This window comes from Camelus ferus, chromosome 3 (genome assembly GCF_009834535.1).
Source record: "Camelus ferus isolate YT-003-E chromosome 3, BCGSAC_Cfer_1.0, whole genome shotgun sequence".
NCBI classification, from domain to species: Eukaryota; Metazoa; Chordata; class Mammalia; order Artiodactyla; family Camelidae; genus Camelus; species Camelus ferus.
This window is the reverse complement of record NC_045698.1, coordinates 113179666-113205188: the sequence shown is the minus strand read 5'-3', so window position 1 is coordinate 113205188 and position 25523 is coordinate 113179666. Positions and strand designations below refer to the sequence as shown.

The following is a 25523-nucleotide window of genomic DNA, read 5'->3' as shown; positions in this document are numbered from 1 at the left end:
GGAGCGTGCTCTGTGCAAAGAGGTGGCAGCTTCGAAGCTGGAGACAGGGGCTCGCTGGAGCTAGTGAGAAGATCAATTACGATAAATTTTAAAGGACGTGCAGTTTTGTTACTTTTCAGCACCAGTGCTAATTGGAAGCAGGCTAATACATAACTGTACTGTGAAACCCCTTAGGGAACCTACTTTAATGAATAGAGAAGAAGTATTCGTAATTATCATAACAGGATTGTCTGTAAATAAATGCTTCTAAAAATGCCTAATTTGACACTTTTAAAACAATTTGTCCTTTTAAGCTGTTTAAACATTTAAACACACTGTCTTCCAAGTGTTGTTACGACCTTCCATTTGCATTCTAAATTTTTCATCTCTTCTTCCCCTCAGATAGGTTCTGAGCAGCTCTTAAGAACTCAGAGTTCTTCAAATATTCTGAAAAGGCCAACACCAGCCAAGTTCTTACCTGAATTACCACAAATTTTTAATTAATAAAGTCTAGGTTTTTTTGAGACATTCCTAAAGTAATAATAGTTGATAGTTATTATGCTAGTTATGTTGATTTACGATGTGGATACATTATTATCCCCATTTTACAAATGAGGAAAATGAGGTTTAAAGAAGTCATGTAACTTGGTCAAGCTTACATGACAAGGAAACGAAGGAGTCAAGATTAAAACCTAGCTCCTCTGAACTATCTATTTGTGCATGAAGTAAGTATGCTGTACTAGAAGTCAAGTGGCCCAGTTTCTAGTGTCTGCTCTGGCGTTAACTAGCTTATGACCTTGGATAAGGTGCTAAACCTCCCTAAGGGCTTAGTTTCCTCACTGGGGAAAATGCTCCTGCTGACACCTGCTGAGTCTAACAGACCGCGTTCATTTCACGGGTGTCTCCTACGTGCTCTGGAGTGTGCTGGGGGGCTGCAGATACCAGGGAAACAGGATGCGGAAGCTGGCTTCATGGAGATCACCATCACGTAAAAGGAATAGATATTATTCAAATGATCCCACAATTAAGAATAGAATTACAGTCAAAGCAGGTGGTCTAAGTCCTCACACAGCTGGGACGTGCCTGGCCCAAAAGTCCCGGCAAGGCAACCTGAGCCTGTGGCTTTGGAACTAAGGGCTGAGTGTTGAGTGAAATTAGCTAGATGAAGAGGAGGAGGTAGCGGTGATGCCATGAGGGATGTTCCAGGAGCGAGGACAGCCCATGCAGTAGGCCCTGTGGAGGGAGGGAACTTGGTCCTGAAATAAGGCCAGTCTGTCCAGGGCACAGGGTGTGAGAGGGTGTGAAGGGAGAGGAAGATGAAGAATTAGAGGTCAACCATGCAGGGCCTTGAAGGCCATGTCAGTGTCCTGAGGGGTCTAACACTTCCTAGATTTTATGACTTCTTTATGGTGACTTCTGCCTTTCTCCTATCCCAAGACCCTTTTCCCCTAACCCTGCTATCCTCTTTTCTTTCAAAAGAACAGGAAGACCTGGCTAAGGGAGTATCATGCTGAGGGCCTTAGCATTGCCCCTGGCCGGTATTCACTGCAGTTAGCAAATAAGGCACCGACCTGACGTCTGGGATCCCAGGAACCTGCTGCAGGCCAGTGAGACAGCACATTCTCTTCTAAGACAAGAAAGACCCTGACATTTTTTCTTTGACATAAAAAAAAAAAAAAAAGCCAGACCTGCCAGGAAGGCCCCGTGGCTGGAGCTTCAAATGCTGGAAAGGAAATTAGTTTCTGCAAAAACACAAGGCTGAACATTAGGCCCTTCCACTCCCTGCCTCAGATGCTAATCTGGTTGGCGACAGTGGTCTACAGGAGACAGAAGGTCGCGTAGGGACTCTGTACTTATGCCCCGCCCCCCAACACTTTCAAAATTTCAGATGGTGTGATGAAGGATTCGGGCTGCTGGGCACCTGCCTTAATCAGATTCATTCCACTCTGTCAGGGAGGGCTGTTCTCTGGTGTCTCTGAGGAAATAAAGATGATAAATAGAAAGTCTCGTACTTTATTAGCATGGATGGGCGGACGGATCCCAGCAGTAATTAATCCCAGGATGTTTACACATTTTTTCTTCTTTGTCAACCAAGAGGGGTGGTTTGCAGTTGTTGCCATAAAGGAAGAATGGAAGCTGAACAACTATGCCCCCCTCATGCAGGTGGAAAGAGAGACGGCGGAATGCTGGTTAATCATCCCACGATGCTTAACAAACAGCAATGTCCAAAAAGTCAAGACTCTAGGTCCCTAAGGGAAAAACAAGTTGCAGGCATGCAGGACCCTCTTAGAACAGCTTAGAAAATCCTGTGGCTTAAGCCTGAATTAGTACAGATCTTTTTTTTTTCTCTTTTTTTTTTTCCTTGGATAGGGAAAAAGGGGATATGGAGAATGTAAGCCTCCTCCCCCCAAAAAACAATACAAAACGGCTATGAATGCTTATGAAAACTGCATTGTTTCAGAACTATTGTGAGTAATTAAGGGTCAGCAGAAAATCCTTTTGTTCCAATCCTAGGATTGTTCCACATCTTTCCAGAACATCCACATTCTCCCTTGCCTAGTAATGTCTGCAGAATGGCTGAAGGTTCGTCATTCCAGGACAGATATTCTGGGATGATATGGGTTGCTGTGAGGCCTTGGGGACACTATTATGAGCATCAATCCTTTTTATGCTGTCACCCGAGAACAGGAAATTCAGGCTTGGGTTCTGGCTCCACAAAATATGAATCATGTGACCTTGGGTAAATCACTTTGCCTCTCTGAACCTCAGTTCACTCATCTGCAAAATCAAGGGATTATGGCCCTGGATAGCTTGAAATTTCTGTGTTCCTGGATTTAAAAGGCTGCATTGGCAGCAATTTTAGGATATTGGGCTGAGTATGTAATCAAACGAGGGTAGACACTTCCTACACTTTTTAGATACATTTTAGGTGTGAGAGGTCTATTTGTGGAGCGGTGGTGGTGGGAGGCGATTTATCTATTTCTTCTTTTAAGATTTTTGGGAAACATTAAAAATAAACAACTAAGAGCTATTTGCAATTTGCACGCTGAATATATAGGTGTTTCTAAAGAGTTCTACAGTGTTTAAAATAGTTTGTCCTCTCGGACACTTTGATTTTACTTCTCAAAGATTTTTTGTTGTTTTTTGGGTTTCTTTCTGCACACATTCTCACTGTTTTCAGACATTTTATTCTTAAAACATGGAAAGATCAACCTCAGCCAACAGACTGAAAATATGTACTATCTGAATTAAGGAAAGCTTCTTACGCTTTCTGGAGCTCTGAGCATCTCATCTTCAATCTTTTGAGTTCTGGGAAACTCCAAATCTATTTGCTGAGGCAAGAAGGGAAAAAAAAATTCTTGGAGGGTATCCAGAATAGAATTAGACTGTGTTTCCAAGGTCTTCTGTTCAACCCTAGCCTCTTTGACTTGCCATAGGTCCTGCCCATCACACTCTATTCATGAGAAAACAGCCATGAAACACCCACATGTTTTAAGCAAACAAACTCTACTTCACTGGAGATGTGTTATTACGCATTAGCCCACTGGGCAAAGCTAATATTGCCAAATAATAAATAAGGAAAGGGAAACACAAGGTTTGTTTTAAGATGCAAAGTAAGAAAGAACATCATTTTCTCTCCCTTGGGACTCAACCTACTGTGAACCAAAAGCCAGAGTTCACCACCCTAATATCCTAAACCTATTGAACCAGATCAAAATCTCTGTATCTAAACATGCTGCCAGCTGAAACTGAACAGAGCCAGTATTTCGTATGGTTCGAATTTGTGTCCTTTTTTCTGCTCATAGAATTCCCTAAGTGATTTTAGTAGCCAGCATTTCTCCCTTGAAGAGAAATGGTACGTGTGTGCATGTGTGTATGTGATGTGGTGGTGGTGATCAAGATTAGTGCTTTATTATTTCTTTTTTACGTGAAATATCTATTTCCAAAGCTGTAGTCCAGGTTCCTCATATCTTTGGTATTTGGTAGAACAAAATTTTGTGGATTTGACGGTTTTCTTTCACTTTTTTTCTTTTTCTCTCTTTTCCTTTTTTGTTACAAAACCAGCACAGCTTCGAGGAGTTTCACATACAACAAGCCGAGATAGTTCCTGTTTGCCCAGTTCCCAGATGAAAGAAAAACAAAGCGAGTGTGGGGTGGTTCATCATTTTTTGAAACAAGATACATGTTTCCCATGTTCAGATCTGAAAATACGCAACTGTAATTTAATCTACCTTTATTAGATTACAGAGTTATGTCCACAAAATTGTGGAAGCCATCCTAAATTAGTAAGGCCAGGGAAGAAGCAGGCTGGGTGTGAGAATTTCCGCTGCTCTTGCCTGCCATGTCTTCTGAACAGAGAGACAAGCTGTGGGTGAAGCACTCGGTTCACTAGGGACAGGGGAGCTTAGCACCCCTGCAGGGTCCTCAGCGTGAAATCCACCCTCTACTTCTTCCACAGTGACTTCAGAGTAACCCCAGTGCTCAAGGAGTATGTTGGTACAAGCTGTACAACAGGCCAGAAATGGCCAGGTCACCCAAAAGTTATCCTTTACTGGTCCAAATATGCTTGATGCTTACAGAGCCCTCCATAGTGTTGTCTGATAAAATATAGGACACCCAATTAAATTTGTATTTCAGATAAATAAAGAATAATTTTTAAACGTGGATTAAAGACCTAAATGTAAGACCAGATACTATAAAACTCCTAGTGGAAAACATAGGCAGAACACTCATGGACATAAATCACAGCAATATATTTTTTGAACCAGCTCCTGGAGTAATGGAAATAAAAGCAAAAATAAACAAATGGGATCTAACTAAACTTAAAAGCTTTTGCACAACAACAACAATGAAAAGACAACCTACAGAATGGAAGAAAATATTTGCAAATGATGTGACTGACAAGGGACTAATTTCCAAAATATACAAACGGCTCATACACCTTAACATCAAAGAAACAAGCAACCCAATCCCAAAATGGGCAGGAGACCTAAACAAGCAATTCTCCAATGAAGACATACAAATGGCCAATAGGACACATGAAAAAACGCTCAGCATCGCTAATTGTCAGAGCAATGCAGATCAAAACTACAATGAGATATCACCTCACACCAGCCAGAATGGCCATCATTGAAAAGTCTACAAGTGATAGATGCTGGAGAGGGTGTGCAGAAAAGGGAACCCTCCCACACTGTTGGTGGGAGTGTAGATTGGTGCAGCCACTATGGAGGACACTATGGAGGTTCCTTAAAAAACTAAAAATAGACTTATGTGATCCAGCAATCCCACTCCAGGGCATATATCCAGAGGGAATCTTAATTCAAAAAGACACATGCACCCCAGTGTTCATAGCAGCCCTATTTACAATAGCCAAGACATGGGAACAACCCAAATGTCCATCAACAGATGACTGGATAAAGAAGATATGGTACATATATACAATGGAACACTACTCAGCCATAAAAAAGAATAAAATCATGCCATTTGCAACAATATGGGTGGACCTGAAGATTGTCATTCTAAGTGAAGTGGGCCAGAAAGAGAAAGAAAAATGCCATATGACATCATTTATATGAGGAATTTTAAAAATAATAACAATAATAATGAGGACACGAATGAACTACTTATTATTTATAACTAAGATGATTGATTTCTTAAATATGTGTAAGCACATTTGACTGTCCTTTATGATTGGATTACTGCATCCTGCTGATTCTTATTTTGTAGTTGGCTTTATTCCTTTGATAACTATGTAAGTTTACAAAGCTAAAGCTCTAATCTGTTCTTAGAAACAATGACCAGTACATATATATAAACTAAAAATATGTGCAGTATACTGTATATGTGCATTTACATGCAATACAATGTGTATGTGCAGTCGAACTGTAATAATTCTACCTAATAAAACTGAAAAAGGAAAAAAAAAGAATAATTTTTAAAGTATGTCCCAAATATTGCCTAGGATATACTAATACAAAAAAATGTTATCTGTTGTTCATCTGAAGTACAAATTTAATTGTGTCTATATTTTGATTTGCTAAATCTGGAAACAAACTTCAAATCACCCCAAAAGTTCACAACATCATTTACAATACCAGAAATGAAATAACCCATGTGGGAGGTATGAATCTAAGGCTGTAAATACAGATGTACAAATTATATCACTTTTTTCATTTTTTGAAGAATAACTTCATCTTCTGAGTGCCCAAGATAGCAGGAAATTCAGCCTCAGTCATCATGGGACACTGCACCTTCCTGGGGCCCTGTTTCAATCAGAATTTTAGGGGTGGAGTTCCAAACTCCAAGCTATCATGGTGGCCAGTGGTACCTTCATGGCTTGGGGCTCGGTGGTCATGTTAGATATGGGGGCTTTATTTTGAGTTCCCGGTGGGGCCAGGGGAACTTTTTCTTTTGGATACACATCAGCTCTATATTTAGAAGCCATGTTTTAGCCAATGAGCTCTCCATCCTCACTGACATCTTTTTAAATTCTGTGAACTTTCTTCCTGTTTCTTCTGGTTAACTTCAAAGGCATTCTCTCACTTCTGGTTGACCTCAAACATACAGTTGCTTCAGAGATTTTTAGGCTTTTATGACAAACATAAAAAGTTTCTGTACTCAAGTGTTTCTAACCTTCCACTGCCTCTCATACACAAAATAATCCCTGCGGAAGTAATTCCTTATGGGTCTGAATACCTGCTTGGAATGGAAGAAGGTAAAAATATGGAGATTGCAGAAGATGAGTTATTTTTGAATGAGTATTCTCTTCCCCTACCCCTTCCAGCTCCATGAGAGGGGCCTTCTTCCTTCCCTTACCTATTGATGTTGGGATTTGTCATGTGATGGCTTTGTCCAGGGGGATGTTAATGGACATGACCAAGCTAGGGCTTGAAATGTGCTTGTACGATTAGGTGTGCCCTTCTGTACTCTGCCACTATCACTGCCACGTGCCAGGAGGATAAGACACATGTAGAGCAGACCCGGAACAACTCATAGCTTAGAGCCAAACCCAGCCACGTCCAACCCAGATCAGCTGCACCCCAGCCAATCTTCAGACACATGAACAAGAAAACAATATTGATTACTGTATGTTACTGAGTTTTGGAGTAGTTTGTTATACAGAATAAACAGATACAGATACAAATGAAAAATTCATATTTCAGTAGATTAGTAAATTGTATAGATGCTTACTGCTCAACTGTGATATTAAAATATTTATTGCATCCAAAAGTCACAGGTAAAAACCTATGATCCTATGGCTTGCTTCCTCTCCCTCTCCGAATATCTGACAGCATTCTCTAAGTTATTTATTCCTTCTAATAGCTAATATTCATGTAATGCCTTGCAGTTTACAAAGTGCCCTCACATCCATTATCCTATTAGATCTTTTGAACAATCCAATCATGAGATGAGGTCAATATTACTAGCCCCATCTGAGAGACAAGGAGATTGATTCAGAATGAGGTCAAGGGTTTGGACATGGGAACAAAGCCAGTTCTGAGTTCCAGATCAGAGCTGAGGCTCCAACCAGGTCTCCTCGCTCCCCCTACGGGGCTCTTCCCACCGTACTGTGGCCGCCCCTAGAACACCTAGCTCAGGGCTGGGCACATTACTGTTATCAGTAAACACCCAAGAAGTGATGGAGAGACCAGATCTCTTTACCAGAGAGGTGTGAGTGTAAATCAAAGCTCCAGGGAAACACGTCACTAGCAGTTCTCTCCCCATCGCCCCAAATAGCTGTGAATAGGTGTTTCGGGGGTGGGTAGAGGGATGGAGGTGGAGAAGATTAGATGTCATTTAACATGTTTTAGAAATTCTAGTTTAGCAAATTAAATGTCTTTACCATATAAAGGGAGTCTGAAGGGCTTATTTTCAGGACTTTCTGTGTGAGGGATAGAGAATACTGCATTACTCTCACTTATTTGACCATGGAATCTTTTTGATCAGAAATCATCTTGCTGGATTAGTGTTCCATGGAACGCACTTTGGGAAACACCAGCTTACAGCCTTGGCCTGCCCTGGTTCTATACTTTGTCATCTTCATTCTGCATCATCCAGCGGGCACGCTTCAGGCCCTTCGAGCTTTTGTTAATGATTCAGTTCTAATTCCAAGAAGCTTTTAACTTAATGGGATGATAACTTGGTGGATTAATTAAAGTTTTTTTAGTTGCAAACACAAAAAGCAACCCTGTCTAACTTCCTTGACGATATCAGGGAGACTCACAGCATCATGAGTTGCCAAATAATTAGGACTTGAAAAGAGCAGGAACCAGGGCAAAGGTAGGGATTTCAGCTCAGGGAGTCACTGGAGCTGCCACTCTGATAACTCTGTCTGCATCTCTTCACTCAGTTCAGGTTTCTGGGATGGAGAATCTGATTGCCCTGGCTTAGGTCGTGGCTCTGTGCCAGGATCTTTCAACCAGGCAAGACAAGACAGTAGGTGCTTTTGAGGAAAGTGGGCAGCCACCCTGATTCATGTCTCCCGCACCTGGCTTGCAGCAGAGTCCCATCTTTTGTGGGGGTTGGTTTGAAGTTGGTGCATAAAGCTGTAACTACCCTTCAAAGTCCATTATGGTTCTCTCTAGGGGTAGATGACATTTGCCTTTTCTTCCCTTGATCACCAAATAAAGAAGTTTTAAGGCCATGCTATAAAAAATTTGAGTTTTCAGCACTAAACTCACACTTGGCTGGAGAAGCACTTCTGTAATTAGTGCATCCCCTGAAACTAACAAACATTTCCTCCGGGGCAAGTGGAATGGTGGGTGGACTAGCCCACACTTTTCAAATCCTCCTTACCTCTCTCCTTTCTATCAAATGCAGGCAGTTGAATTCACAGAGCTTAATATGTATATAATGCAGCTCCACTATACACAGAGATGGATTAATACAATGCCCTAAACAATACAGTAGCCCTGAACAAACATTACAAGTAAGAGGTTAGTCTCCTCCTGTTTGCTACTAAAAATAGTGACATAATCATCAAGAATGGAGTACTGGAGGAGAGCTTTGAGGAGGCAATTTTTGGTCGTGATTCAGAAGCAATCTAAACTAATTTTTAAACAAGTCAAAACTAAGGTGTTCTTCTGCCTTCTGAAATTTCAAATTCAGAAGCAAATGAGGCATTTGAAAAAAAAAATTAAGCCTCCAAGGACTTCACCACCCACTACTATGCTACACTGTGGGATTTTATTTTGCTTTCATTGCTTTGTTCTTTTTCCTCTCTGTGATTTGCAGAGCAGTGTGGGAAAATGGTTAACACAGAATGAAAGTTAAAATTAAAACCATTTTTTCCACTATGGTGCTGTATCCTTCCCACCCCCCTCATCCCTGGGGGCCTATCAACTGAGTTAAGTAGCATTACAAAGGCTACTGAGTTCCAGAACTATAGCCATAATCTACCTAAAATGGACTGATTTCCTAGCTCCAGGACAAGATAAATGATTAGTTGACTGTGCTTGATAATATGGAGAGAATTGACAGATAATGAAACAAGCTCATTTTAAGATGCCTGTGGAAGTGTGGAAATTTGTGGCATTTATTAAACAATTCAGGTTGCTCAAATAACTTTATGTTTTGGGCTCGAAGAGCTTCCAAGGAGAGCTACTGTTCGCAGCCCTCTGACATCAGACTTGCTAGATTGAACAGGAAAAGCTTGTTTCTCTCTGCCAACCTGAGGAATAACACGTAAATCTTTTCACCCTGAGGAGAAGGACCTGTCAGAGAGACATACTCCATCCCAACCAGTGACCCAGCCCAGGCTCTGACAATACCCAAGTCTCTGTCGAACACTTACGTGCCAAGCACACGTGGTGACCACTTTAACATCCACTTTTTGGTTTAACACACACAGGGTTTTACAGAACATGTTAAAACCCCATTTTACATATGAGACTATCGAGACTCACAATGATTAAGAATCTTTCCTTGGTGAGACAGGTCTACTCCCTATAATAATAGTAATCCAAGTAGATAGAAAAGAGAACATGCTCAGAACATGGGGTAAATGTGGAAGACTGAATTGGGGTCCACATGATGAGTTAAATACAATAGAAACAGTGTGTCTGAGGCATGGTGCTAAGTGTCTTTCGGCACTATCTTTAGCCTAATCATCACGTCAAGGATATGAAGTAGGTAGTAAAATAGACCCTATTTTAGAGGTGGGAAAATGGAACTCTGAGGGAGGTTAGGAAAACTGCCAGTAATTGAGCATTGCATGGGAACTCCTACAGTCACGGCTTGTACAATAAAAGAGATGTTGGTGCAAAGGATGCTGAGATAAGTCAGGGCAGCTTCAGACTGCACACAATGACAATGAGGACTCCAAGTGGGACAAAAGACCTTCCACTTAAGCAAGTATATAGGCTGTAACACAACGCAACCCAAGTGCTTGGGAACGTGAGTAGAACGTTATCTCTGAGCCACAGCTTGGTAGGAAGTCAAAAAGGAGAGGCTGACTGGTTGCCTAGGTCAGGAAGCTCCTGTAAGTGGAATGACGTACCCCCTTCTCTGCTCTGCGGCACTGGGGCACTCAGCTAGGGCTTCTAGTGCCAACCACACTGCAGTGTTTTCGTGGGGAAGTCAGGCTCCAAGGAGGGTCTGAGGATGAATAAGTCACCATTATACCTGATCTTGCTCTCCACCACTACCAACCAGCAAGCAAAGGATTCTATTTTTAAGTCACACTGTGCACTGGGTATCTCTGCAGAACACACGTTGTGTGGAATTATTAAAGGGATCAAAGCCTTACAATAAAGGAATGAACTTTAATGAGTCAGTTAGCAGAGTGCAGAGTGGCAGGGATCAGAGAAAGGGGCGGTGAGATCTGGACAACAGTGTCTCCCCACGGTGCTAGAAAATACTGAACAGACAGGTAAAATGATTAGACACCCAGGATTTGCTGCAAAACATTATTGGAGGTAGGGGAAGGTGATGAATGAGAATTGTTGGGAGTACAGATAAAATTAGATAGTCCATAGGCTGATAAATGTTGAATCTCTGTGCTGAGTATGTTAGGGTTCATTATGCTCTATTAGTTTATGTATGTTTGAAATTTTCTACAATAATTTAAAAAAATAGCATAGATATGGTCTAGTCTATTAGATAGAAAATTGTATCCCACTGAGAACGTAAGTGTGACCAGGGGGATGGCCTGGATTCTCTGCACAAAGCTGTGAGTTTCCCCTACATCCAAACAACCTCCAAGTCCAGTACCTTCAAACTCCAAAATTTATCTCAAATCCATCCACTTTTCTCCATTTTCACTGCCACTACCCTAGTCCTGGCACCATCAGCGCCAGCATCGCTTGTCTAGACAGCAGCTGAGCCCCCCTAATTGGCCTCCCTATTTCCAGTAGGACTGTCTCTTTCCAATCTCTTCTTCCTACAAAAGATGGGAGTGATCTTTTCAAAATGCTGATCTGATATTCTCGTGAGGAAAAAAGCAAGATGCAGAATAGTATACATAACTTTGTGTAAGAAAGGGGAGACCACGTGCATACACATGCACACTCACGCGTATATATTATTTGCTTACAATTGCAAAAGAAACTCCAGAAAGATAAACCAAAAACTTATGTAATTAAAAGAGGAGGGAGTGTACAATTGAGGATACAGATGTCAGCCAAACTTCTCTCAATGTGTCCTCTTATAAATCTTGACTTTGGAGTCATGCAAATATTTATATATTCAAAAAATAACACTAAGGAAAAGTGAAAATAAAACTAAGGTATTTCTAAAAATTGAAACCAAACTGAAATGAAAAAGGAAGCAGAGAGCCTTGTAGAAATGGCAGGAAATAGAAAAGTTGAGTTGGGAATATGTTATTGTGTAAGGAAGAAAGGACACTATCAAAGATGAATGAGGTCCGGTTAAAAAAAAACAAAGATCTGACATGAGGGACTTCCCATTGGCGAAACACAGGACAATTTATGCATCAATAGAATAATGACTAAAATTGTTAAAAACACATTGAATATATAGAAACCATTAAGTTCATAATGACACCAAAAAAGAGAAAGTGGAAAAAAAAGGGAAGGAGAAAATTACATCTTCGGACACTATTAGAAGTAACTAGCCCACCAACAGCTTGCTCTGCAAACTTGCCATCAAAGGAAAAGAATAAAATACACAGTGCCTTTCCTGGGTCAGCTATATTCCAGAGTCGCACACCAGCCCAAACTGATGAGGGAAATTTTTATCTTTTACAGAGGGATTCTAAGTCATAAATGCAGCAGGAAGGATGGCATTCGAAACTCATCATCCTGCGATTCTTAATGGAATAGCTGATTCAGATAATGATCGTCAGTGGATGGAGTCATTAGATGAGAGACTTGCTGGGGAGTTTGCAGTGGGGGAGTTAGGCTTTCATCCCCTGAATGTTAAGCCCATTTTGCTTCCCTGGGGTAATTCTCACTTGATTATCTGATCTAATCTTTTTATGACAGTGGATCTAGTTCGCTGATACTTTGTTGAGGATTTTTATGTATTTATTGGGGATATTGGTCTGTATTTGTCGTTTGTGTTATATCTTTGGCTTCGGTTTCATTAATACTGGTCTCATGAAATGAGTTGGAAGCGTTCCTTCCTCCTGTATGTTCTGGGAGAATTTGTGAAGAATTGCTATTACATCTTTAAACATTTGAGAGAATTCACCAGTGAAGCCGTCGAGGCTTAGCATATTTTTGTGGGAAGATTTTTAATTAGTGATCTATTCAGATTTTCTATTTCCTCTTGGGTCAGTTTTGATAATTTGATAATTGCTAGGAATTTTAAAGATTTTCATCTAAGTTGTCTATTTGTTGGTATAAATGTATTTGTGGTTTTCCCGTATCTTTTTAATTTCTGTAGAGTTATTCCTGATTTTATTTTTATTCCTGATTTTGATGATAGATGTCTTTTATTTACTTAGTCTAGCTAAGGGTTTGTCCATTTTGCTGATCTTTTCAATCATTCAACTTATGATTTCATTGATTTAAAAAATTTTTTGTTATATATTTCATTGATTTTCACTCTAAGCTTTATTATTTCCTTTCTTCTCCTTACCTTGTGTTTACGTTGCTCTTCACTTTCTAGATTCTTCAGGTCGAAGATCTGGTTATTGATTTGAGATTTTTTTGTTTAACATAGGCATTTAAAGCTATATATTTCCCTCTTAGCACTGCTTTACGTACATCCCATACATTTTGACATGTTTTCATTATAATTCCGCTCAAATTTCTCTTGTGGTTTTTTTCTTTGACCCATGAGTTATTTACACATGTGCTGCTTAATTATCAAGTACTTGTGATTTCTCAAATTTCTTTCTACTGTTGATTTCCAATTTAATTCTGTTGTGGTTGGAGAACATACTTTGTGTTATTTCAATTCTTTTAAATTTACTGATTTTATAGCCTAGTTACATGATCTGTCCTGGAGAATGTTTCATGTGTGCTTGCGATGGGTGAATATACCAACCAATCTTAGCGTTACTGCAAGTGGAACAGCTAGACATTATGCGCCTTGTGATCTGATGTAATAGCTGAGTCACAGTATCACATATATTAGTCAAAATGGACAAGATTATGCTGCATTAAAAAAATACCTAAATTCCAGTGGCTACTTACCTACTAAGGGGCCAGGCTGATAGAAGTGCATCTCAACGTGCCCTCCATGATCACACTGAAAGGAAAAGGAGACAAGGCAAATCATGCACTGGGTCGTAGAGCTACTACCAAAAACTGACTCATTTTGCTCTCACTCTTATGTAACTAACCAAAGCAAGTCACTTAATCACAGTTAATTTTACAGGGGCAGGGAAGTGCTATTCCACCATACACCTGGAAGAGACCTGAAAATTCTTAGTGAAAAGCACTTAATAATTGACATACTACTGTGAAATAGTCTCGCCAAAATTTGCTGAACTCAAATCTAATCAAAATTTTAGGGTTAACTTCCAGTTTATAGGAACACTGTGGTATTGAAGAACAAGTTAAGTGATACCATAAATAAGCAAGAAGACAAATCTAATTCTTTAAAAAAAAAAAAAAACCAACCTGTGGTATGAAAAAAAAGGGGGGTTAAAAAGACCAAGAGTCTTAACAATTGAATGTAAGATATAGGCACTGTTTAATAGACCCTGAGTTCAACCAGCTAATGAAGACATTTGAGACAACTACAGAAATTTGAATATAGAGTGAGTATTAGATAACACCAAGGAATTAGTAATGTTAAAAATGATAATGGCATGGTAGTCTTGTAAGAAAATATCTATTTTTACAAGATGCATTCATAGGTAGGTAAGGATGACAGTATGTCTGTGGGTTGCTTTATAATACTTAAAAATTCTTTAGCAGAGGACAAATTGACAGATGAAGCAAATGTGATAAAGTCTAGGTAACTGTGGAATCTGACTGGTGTGCTTATGAGAGTGTATTAGAGTATGCTCTCTGTGTTTGTGTATATTCAAATTTTATTTAATAAAGACATTTAAACAATTGAATCTGATCCTGTCACTTCTTCGATCAAAACCTTTTACCGACTGCAGTGGCTGAAGAGGAAGTCCAAATTCATTACACGGCTCCTCAGGTTCAGCGTCTGCTTGTCGTCATGTTCCTCACTGGTCACACTTTGATTGAGCACTTACCATGTGCCCAGGACTAAACTGAGCCCTCCATTTAAAATTATTTATTTCAGATCTACTAGCAAGGAGAGAGAGATTGAGATTATTGATCTAGTTTCCAGGACAAATAAAAGCACCTTAAGCCTGAAACAAGACAAGAAAATACAGTTTCTTGCCAAGGAAGGTGCTAGCTATGACTGCGTAACAGATGACAGCCCTGTGGGCTTTCTTTGACACTGACAGTCAAGCTTCACTTTAGCTTAATCTGATGGTTACGACTCCAGAGAACTCGTCTAGAAGTTGGGGAGGGTCAACGAACCATCCTCATGGCCCCTACAGTTGTGTGGATACAGTCCAGGTTGCCTGAAATCTAACACATCGCGAAGAAGCCAAAGTTTTGAGGCAGCTGTGTCACATGAGTGCTCCCATTTTCCAAAAGGGGGTGAGAACACCTAGAAGCCCCCAAACACAGAACGCTGGAGCGGCAGGGACTAGGCAATCCTCTGTTTACAAATCAAAGCCCCAAAGTCAGGAACTTGCCCAAGGTCCCCTATCTAGTTAAACTTTTAAACATCTTTCAGTATTTTTTTCTGCTGGAATCAGGAGGAAATTTGAGCCCAGGATGGCAAATAGATCTCAGCTGACATTCCAACTCCAAATAGTTGTTGGTGTTTGGAGCCACACTGTAGTGTGAAAGAGTCCCAGTCTGGCTTTAGAAGAAAATAGTGCTGTAATCAATTAGCAAAGTCTGCCATGGACAACAGTCAGGAGAAGAAGGCATCTCTTCTACAAGTTTGCTGACCTTGAAGATTGGGCCAGCAAGGTTGTTGCAGCAGGGGTGAGGGTGGGACGGTCCAACGTTAAGTGGCCTGTTGTACACTCCCTCCTTCTTCCTAGACAGGCCCTGTATTACTATTTATCTCATCATGTATTTGATTTTGCATATGGTCAGAATGCCTATGAATCATTGCTCCGGGTTACTCCCCATCCTACTTGAGATGAGAAGATAAGTTGCAAAGTCAGGTCCTGGGCCAGCCAGATAACAGCATTTTGTTTGTTCTTCCTCTTACAGAAGGGTGATCCCCTAGCCAGCGGAGATCTCCTGAGTGCACAGACCAGCCTGCTGCAGAAGCCTGTTGTTGCCTTTTCTTTGACTTCTTTGAGATAAAGATATAGACTCTGGAACATAGGAGAGGCTTCTGGGATCATCTAGTGACATCTGATTTTACAGATGAGGAAATTGAGGCCCAAAGGAGGGAACTAGCTTGTCTAAAGTTACAGAGGGAAACGTAGGCTGCCAGTCTTCCCACATGCCATATTTATTTGCTTTATTCTTCCTCCAACTTTATCTCCCCAACTGTGGCCATTGAACTTCCCACATGAGAATCTTTTGAAAAAGAACAAATAAATTAATGGCATGTGTCATAATGCAACCTTAGCAGAGAAGAAGCAACATAAACACGAAGTGACAATGACTAGCTTATATCTCGAAAGCAAATAACAGAAAGTGACAGAATACTTGAAATGGTGGTGATTATTATTATTCTACTAAAGAGTGTGTCTCATTTCCTAAGTCACACTAGGAGTCACATCAGAAATTTTTTCCCAATACCCAGAACGTAACACATTTCTTTATTTGTAATATCTGCTGAAGACAACAGATGAATACATTGATTGGGCATTTTGATAATTTTGAAAGTTTTGATAGTTTTGCAGTGGAACAAAAATGTATTGAGCCTCTACCTCTATTCTGGGCCAGAAATGTTGCTAGGTGTTAGTAAGACAGAGATGAATAAAACATAGTCCCAGATTTGCAAAGCTCACAGTTTGGATGGGAAGACAGGTGGGAAGGAAAAAACTGCAGTGCAATATAAATGAAATTATAAATGTGTATGGAAGGTACAATACTGGCACAGAGGAGGGACAGATTGACTTTGGAAGGCAGCAGGATGTTTTTACAGAAACAACATCTGAGCTACGCTTTGAAGGATAAACAGGAGTTCTCTAGTGCACTGAGCCACTCAACAAACTTCACAGTACACCCGAGGCATGCCAATTCCTGGGTTAGGTACTGGAAGCTGAGATACATTAAGATAGAGTCCCTGGCCTCTTAGAACTCATAGACTAGATACGAGACAAATATATAAACAAAGAATTATAATATGTTGAGAGTAACAGCCAGTGAGAGAACCCGGGGCAATCATAAGGAAAGGCTGTGTTGAGGGAAGGACCTGGTTGGGCGTTTTCCCTCTGTGTTTACATGGCGCATTTTCAGCAATTACTTATGGGTCTTTATGACAGCACTAGAATATCAACAGGAAAATGACTCTTTACAAGAGAATTAGTGAAAAGATAAGAAACTGTGAAAAAGTGATGGAAATCTATCAATATCCATTTAACAAAAAATTTTAAGCCCCTATCATGGCACTCTACTATTTTGTGGACAGATAAATACCAAGTGGCCATAAAATCAAGGGGTTAATGACATGGGTTGGTGGAGTCAGCCTGCCTAGGTTCAAATCCCAGTTTCCCAGCCCACTAGCTATGAGATGTTGAACTAATTGTTCAACCTCTCCGTACTTTAGTTTCCTAAGTGGACAGCAAAACAACTTTGGTTATTGTCATCTTCGAAAAGAACGTTGTTCATATGTCGCTAGTAAGAATAAGCTTTCAGTAGGGGTTTTGGCAGGCATCTTTTATTTGGTTAAGGAAATTCCTCCCTTCTATCTCTTCTATGCTAAAAGTTTTTATTATGAATGGGGTCATTTTTCTCCTGAAAGATATCAGAATTTCTATGATGAGGATGTGTTGGAGGTGAACTCCCCCAGTTTATCTGTAAGTACTTTTTATTTTGCCCTCAGTCTTCAAAGACAGTGCTTACTACTAGCACATGACTTCAGTTTGACAGTATTTCCTTTGAGCACTTTGAAGATGGTTTTCCTCTGTCACTTGATACCCACTGTTACTACTGAGACATCAACAACAATCTTTATGGGGGGGGCATGTATTTTCTCTCTGGCTACTTTTAAGGTTTTTTTCTTTGTCTTTGCTGTTTCTTCAGCTTCCTTCACTGTAGTGTGTGTAGACATGGGCTTCTTTTTATTTATCCTACTTATTATACATTTGTGCTCCTGTATGTATAGATTCAGGTTGGTTATCAGTTCTGGGAAGTTCTCAGCCCTATCTCTATGAACTCCTCTTCCATTCTCTTCTACAGGGTCTCTATTAGACAATGGAAGCAATGATACTTCCTCATTCTATTCTCTATGTCTTTTTTAAAATTATTTTTTAATGTTTTATTTATATTTTGGGGGGAAGGTAATTAGGTCTATTTATTTTTAGAGGACGTGCTGGGGATTGAACCCAGGACCTTGTGCATGCTATGCATGCGCTCTACCACTTGAGCTATCCTCTCCCTGCCTCTCTATGTCTTTTAATCACTCATATTTTCCATCTCCTTGTCTCTCTGTGGTGTATTCTAGGTTATTTCTTCAGCCTCATCCTCCAGTTTACTTATTGTCTTTCAAGCTATACTTACTATGATATTTAGCCCTAACATTAGCTTAATAGCAATAATTATAATTTCTAAGATACTTACTTTTTTCATATTGGCTGCATCATGTTGATAGCTAACTCATTAAATAAAAATATTTCATTTAAAATATACTTTATACCTAGTTGTTTTATATCCTACGTATAGTAATTTCAAAATCTGAAGTCCTTGGGGATTTAACTAAAATTAAATTTGATGATATTTACTATTTTTTACTCATGGTGGCTTATTTCTTGTGTTTTTGGTGATTTTTTAAAATTGTGAGCTCATACTTAGTTCAATTTAATGAGACACTTGATGGAGTATACAGAGATTGCTTTCCTCCAGAAAGGCTTGTATCTTGCTTCTTCAGGGATCCAGGAGGCACGCCTGACTTGGGACCACTTGGGTTCCCTCTGAAGGGCCCAGCTTAAAGAAAATGCCGCAGGTTCAGCTCCCCAACCTCGTAGGCTCAAAGCTCACAAATGGACTCCAACAGTTCCTCCCAACCACATACATGCAGGCTGCTTGTTCCATTAAGAGGTGGACTGTCTTTCTGCTTCCCTTAGATCTGGACTGACCTGTGATTTGCTTTAGCCAATGGAATACTCAGAACTGACACTGTCAGCTCGAGGCCTGATCTCTAAGAGGGCTGAAGCTTCTGCTTTTGATCTCTTGGAAGCCCAGACCCATCATCTAAGAAATTCAGACTAAACTGCTGGAGGGGCCACACAGTCAAAGAAAGAGGCCACTGCAGAAGTCTCAGATCCAGCTGAGCTTCCAGCTAAATGCAGCTATTTGAGTTGCCATGTAGCTCAGAACTTCGCAGCTGAACCCAGCCAACCCACAGAATTATGACAAATAATAAATCACTGTTGTTTAAAGCTGCAAATCTTGGAGTGGGATATTATGAAACAATAGGTTACTGAGACAGGGGCCCTTCAGAGTATATTGTCCAAAATATTGCTGGAAGCAAAAGTCCTACCTGTAGTTTCATTCCATTTATCTGCCTAAACTTCTGTCCTTCAGGGCAGAATTGCATGGTGGTAAAGAGCACTGATGGGGTTCCTCTCTTAGATTGACATTCACAAGTTGTATGACTTTACTTACACTCCTTAATTTCTCTGGGCTTCAAAATTCCATCTATAAAATGTGGATATTAGCAGTATTTGCATCATAAGGTTGTTAGGTGGGTTTTATAACAATATATTTAAAGCAGTTATCCAGAGCCCAGCCCATAGTTACACTACTAAAGTCTAAAAGTTTGTGTCCCCTCCCTCCCAGATTCATATACTAAAGCCCCATCCCCGATGTGACGGCATCTGGAAGTGGGACCTTTAGAAGGTAATGAGGTTTAGATGAGGGATGGTAAGGGTGGGGCCCCCATGATGGGATTAGTAAAACGAGAAAGAGATACAAGATCTCCTATAAAAAGAGGGGGGAGACACAAGATCTTTCTCTGAGTGCACGCACCAAGGAAAGGCCAGGTGAGGACACACGAGGAAGAGAGCCTTCACCACGAACCTCGTCACGCTGGTGCCCTCATCTCAGACCAAAACCAGGAGAAGCAAATGCTGTCTAAGCCACTCACTTTATGGTATTCCATCACAGCAGCCCAAACTGACCAAGACACACGTACTCAGAATGTGTTTTCTGTTGTTCTTATCATCTATCTTGTTACTTTAAGTAATGTCAGACCTACTAGGTGCTAAATAATCATTTTAAAAAAATCAATCAATGAAAGACTTTGTAGATGGAACTCTGAGTCCTCCTTGCCTGGTTCTGCTTCAGCAATGATTAACTGTTACCTCCTCCTGCTCTGGGCCTTGCCTCTTCCCAGTCAAGCTCCAGCATTCGGGATCAAGCCATCATTCATCTCTTTTCACTGATCTCTGCTAATTTCAGAGTTGAACATATTTTAATCAGGGATCAGATCAGCTCCTTGCAGAGAGGAATTCCTATCCTCTTCTTTCAACTGTACGGAAAGGGCAGAGTTCACAAGAAGACCCAGGCCAGAAATGTTCCTCTGGCTGCCTCCCAGGTCAGGAAGCTCATTCTGGGAAGAGTCTCTCATAAATTTGAAACCTGATGCTACTTGTCAAAAACTGGCATTTGAATCTAGTGCTGTTTTAGCATGAGGCCTGCTGAACTGCTGATTATGTTGGCTGCCTGAATACGAGCTTTTACAGCAGAGTCAGGGAAGAACCAGCAAGAGAGAATGTTCTCACGGGTGATGTTAACGGGGCCCAGCTACTTTGAGGGTGTCTAGCAGTGGTGGTGGTGGTCCTCCTGCAGCTTTGAATGGGTGTGCTCCAGCACTGTCCTGAAAGAAGGAAGCAAGACACTAGGGCCAAACTGCTTTCCTGTGGTGGATACCAAACAGATGCTTTCTTAGGACAGCCAGCAAGGGGCAGACGAATCAATGAGATGTTGGCATTTCGTTTTCATCCTAGAAGCTCCAGCTGTGATATTTCCTTGGAGTCCTCAGACAGATTCCTCTTTATCCTCAACCCAACCCTATGTTAACAGAACTCTGACCTGATTGTACCAAGCAGTGAGAACTTGCTTCTTCCTAGCTTTGTTTTCTTGCCCGGCAAGCAATTTGCAGGATGTGGCTAAGGTTCCCGGTGTGCCCTCTGGAGTCTGAGCTCCAGAGTTCACGGGCTCAGTGGTGCTGAGTCTCTGTTCATTTCAAGCATCTCGGGTGAGGGGAAATGAGAGGGATGTGTGTCCAGCTGGGAATGACATCTCATCACCTGGGAAAGAGGGAGGAGGATGAAGGAAGGAGCCAACAGAGACAGAAAAGTACGTAAAAGCCCCAGGGCCATGGTGGGGCTGGGAAAGAGGATTGTGGTGAAGGTGAGCTAAACCTCACTCGGATCCCAGCATTGCTGCTTGTAGCCTGTGAGACTTGGAGGGAGCAGTGTAACATCTCTGAGCCTCAACTTCCTCGTCTATGAAATAATATAAAATATCATTCTGTTGCAAGAAAAGGGCAGCGCGTACCACACAGCGATCTCTCAGTAAATGATCGTCTGCTGCTGTTATGATTATCCCCTCCTCTTGATTGCATCTTCCTGGTTTTCTAAGACTGAGTGCTGGCCACTCATCAGAGACAGCACTATTGCTATAGGTGGTAATTTGGTATAGTTTGAGGAACCAGAAAGACCATCACCCCAACCAAATAGCCCCCTGACCAGCCAGGTGAAGAGGGTCCGAAATTCCCATTGCTGGAGTTAATCCAATGGGCAGGAAGCTTCCTCCCGTACCTGATCCTCATTTGGTGTAAATATATTATCCAAGAATCCTCCGGCCAAGAATCTCAGGTCCTGCATCACACAGTCATGTTTTATTCTCCCAATTTCTTTTTCTTTTGTTGGGGAAGGGGTGATTTTCTGGTTACTCTTAGACAACACTCGGGGCTCTGATCACTTTAACTTCTGAAGAGCAGTCTCACTTGGTCCTAAGGTTAAAAGGTAAAAGCTTCAATCTTCACTCGTATTTGTCACTGACCTCAACTAGGTAGGGGGTGTGGGAAGGGCACCAGTGTCTTTCTTTCTCCATCCTCCCCCACTGACCACCTGCTTTTTCTCACTTATGACCGATGTCTGGTCCACAGGGATTCCTGGCTCTGGAAAATTCTGGGAGTTCTGGCTGATCCCAGCAAAGCCACCTCTCCTCAGCCAGCCCATGGCTCTAACCACTCCTCCTCTCACCCCTCTGATTCAGTCCCTGTGTGCCGTCAAGCCCCCTGGCTACCTGTAAAGCTCCAGGTAGAGGCCCCAGGTTAGAGGGAAGTGGAGTAAAGAGGAGGGTTAGACTCACAGCACAGCTTTCTCCAAAAAGATGCTCACCACAGATCCTCTCTCCCAATACTCTCATACCCTCATTGCGGGATTTAAGAGTCACCTAATCAAATCTCAAAGAAAATTTCTGCATCGGGGTCTATCTCAACTGACTTTCGCGACTGAGACCTCAGTTAAAACTTCTCGTTTAACACACTGTTACATAAACCTGTTCCCAAGGACACCGTGGTAAACGTGGAGCATCTTCATGGAGCAGGAACGTAAGTCACAGATTCGTGGTGGGAAGGGTGGGCACTGGGGCAGGGACAGGCCAGGGGTTTGACTACATTATCTGGTAAGAAATACAAATTAAAAATTAAACCAGATTATACTGTAGAGTAGAAAGCAAAACTGAATGCATGTTAAATTATAACATGAGACTTCAGAGAAATGTCTTCCTTGTGGTGGCTTTTGCAAGCAAAGCCTCTGGTCCACACCCACTCTTCACCACCTCCAGGAGTGAATGTTCACACTTCTCTCCCATTAGGAGGGTGCTGGGTGTGGACAGGAGCAGGCACTCCTTGCAGCTCTGCATGAAGACATTATCAGCTATTTATTAATTGCAGTGGAGAGAGTAATCAAGTCACCCAGGAGCTGCACTGACCTACCGACATTCATTGTCACATTTTTTGCAGACTTGTATATTAAATTATCAGGGACGAGAAAATTGAACAATACTGCATTGCTCTGTGGGTTTTGGCAGAAGGTGGGGAATAGGTGCAAAGTAGAAAGACCCTCTTAGAACTGTGTGGTAGTTTGTAGCCACATGAGCCCATGCAACATGGCCAGTCCAACTGAGATGTGTGGGCATGTACAAGGCAGCCTAGATTTGGAAGACCTAGTATAAAAAAAGAGGGGAAACTATCTCATGGATAAATTTCCACATTGATTACATGCTGAAATGGTCATGTGGATATACTGAGTTTAATAAAATCTTTTTATTGTATTGATATTAATTTTATTTCTTAAAAAAACTTCAAAAAACAGTGACTGACAGAAAATTAAAAATCATATCTGACTCACAGTTGCAGCTTGCACTCTAGTGCTGTTGCATAGCTCTGTCTTTTGATCATCAAATCCAATGGTCAACAAACTATGGCCCATGGGCCAAATCCAGCCCACTGTCTGCTTTTGTCAATGAAGTTACACTGCAACACAGTCACACCCATTTCTTTGCGTTATGTGTTTTCACACTATAATGTCAGCTTTGAGTTGTTGCAGAAGAGACCGCATGAGTTGCAAAGCCTAGAATATCTACTATCCGGACTTCTATAGGAAAAGTTCGCAGAATCCAGATAATCCAATTCTCTATGTTTTCCAAGTGAGAAAGCAAAGCCCAGAGAGCAAATGACTTATCCAAGGGCATGTGAACATGTGAGGCAGAGGCAGGGCTGCCCCATCCCTTCATGTTTTACACTGTGCCTCAGTTCACTTGACGGGGCTGAGGTGGAGGAAGTTATTCCACGTAGGAGGGCAGACTCAGCCTCCACCGCGTAGTGAGAGCCTCAGATCCATCGTAGGGCACAGGAGGGCCCTGAACAGACAGCAAGGCACAGGTAAAAGGCTCACAGAGAAGGCTGAAGCCCGCCTTGGGGTTGGGGTGGGTGGGTGGCAGGAGTTTCAGGGCTAACCTCCTACCATACTACTTTGCTTCGTATTATTCCAGAAATATCTTCCCTGGGCCATGATTTAATGCTATTTCCACTACATCTTAGAGAGTTAACACAGAAAGCTACATTTAAAAAATATTGCTGAACCATTTGCAAAACTCTTATCAAAGCTCTGGCCATTATGCTAATCAATGGTCCTCAGTAAGAATAAGCCACATGACCTATTTCTCCTAGGATGTAGTGACAGGAAAAATGTCCCTCCACATGGACTTGCATAGGTTTTTAAATTACAGAATAAGAACTCTATAACCCAACATGTTGCTCATTTTGTGTTGGCTGCCAGGATGACTGGAGTTAAAATCTGCTTAATTTCATTTACTAGCTCATTCAAGGGGTCTTCTGATGGTTAATTTTATGTGTCAAATTGACAGGGTCACAGAGTGTCTAGATATTTGACTAAACATAATTTCTGATTTGTCTGTGAGTGTTTCCAGATGAGATCAGCATTTGAACTGGCAGAGTGAGTAAAGCGGACTGCCCTCCCCTAATGTGGGCAGGTGTCATCCAGTCCACTGAGAGTAACAGGTGGAGGAAAGAGGAATGGAGAGTTTGTTCCTTCTCCGCTGTAACGTGGGTCTCCTGCCCTCGGACTGAGACTCACACCATCAGCTTCCCCGATTCTCAGGCGTTCAGACTTGGCCTGAACTATACCAGTGGCTTTCCTGAGTCTCCAGCTTACAGACAGCAGATCTTGGGGCTTCTCAGCTTCCATAATTGTATGAGTCAATTCTTCATGATAAACAGAAACAATAGGATAAATAGAGATAAATTAAATATATATACTTATACTATTATATATATATAGTATACTATTATACTTTTATATATAAAGACACTATTATACTTTCATATATAAATACGTATATATGTATATTTAATCTCTCTCTATATATCCTATTGCTTCTGTTTTCCTGGAGAACCCTGACTACTACAAGTCTGTTACATTATTACCCTTCCTTCAGTCTCACCCAGCTTCAAACTTTTATTTTGTAGCACACTTCTTTCCATGTTTCCTGTTACCTCCTTTGTGCTTTTTAAAAAATAAATATTTAGGGAAGACTAAGAGACATACCCTTGAGATACAAAAAGAAATAGTTTCTATTCTCAAGGAATTTGCAATATAAATGCTAAAATGAAGAAAAACACTTACCCACTGGATATATAACCTATAGCGGCAGCAAACCTTTTGAGTGGAATAGGTGAGACTCTTTACAACGTGATTTCATGAACCCTGAAGAGGTCTCCCTGCTACACCAGATAATACTGCTCTCTCCTACAAGATATAACCAGGATCGTAGATACATGATTTATATATGACTACTCCCAATTTCTGTGCCCATGGTAGATATCACAATGTCTCACAGCATTATTTTTCACAAACCTATTGTATATAGGCTGTAACAATTAATTAGGAAAAAATATACGCCATCTGCTAAAATCCACAAATAGAGGATCAGTCATTGTGATACAATTTCAGCATCTCATTAAAGAGTGAATAATTGTAGGAGGAGTAAAGCTAGATGGAAGTGATATCAGTCATTAACAATTTAGTGTAAGTACCTCTCTCTCTCTGTTTTTTTTCCCTGACAGCATGTTCACAGTAGTTTGACCTTAAAGATACTGGCTTCCAGGGGTTGGTAAAGAGGAAAAAGTTAGAGACTTGAGAAGGGCTAGGAATAAATACTGCTTACTCCATCGTTTTGCAAATTAATGATATTCTATCTGAATAATAAAGGATCCTCAAACTTTCTCCCTGGGTCTCAAGGGCAGGATTTTTGCCTTGAATCTCTACCTTGTTATTTCCTCTTTGCTTTCTGTCTGTTTTCTCATGATACACTCTTCCTAACTGTAAAATTCCTGAACACATGTGTATTTAAAGGAGATTAATCATTCAAATACCA

General features: G+C 41.0%; 1 protein-coding gene across 4 annotated transcripts in view; it reads right to left on the bottom strand.

Annotated features, from left to right (window-relative positions):
• ADRA1B (adrenoceptor alpha 1B) overlaps positions 1 to 25523 on the bottom strand; it is a 389407-nt gene that overhangs the window by 228871 nt on the left and 135013 nt on the right. For all 4 annotated transcript variants that reach the window (XM_032477221.1, XM_032477222.1, XM_032477220.1 and 1 more), the window contains exon 3: positions 13581 to 13635. The gene's annotated coding sequence lies outside the window, so the exon portion shown is untranslated. The remainder of the gene's footprint in view (positions 1 to 13580; positions 13636 to 25523) is intronic.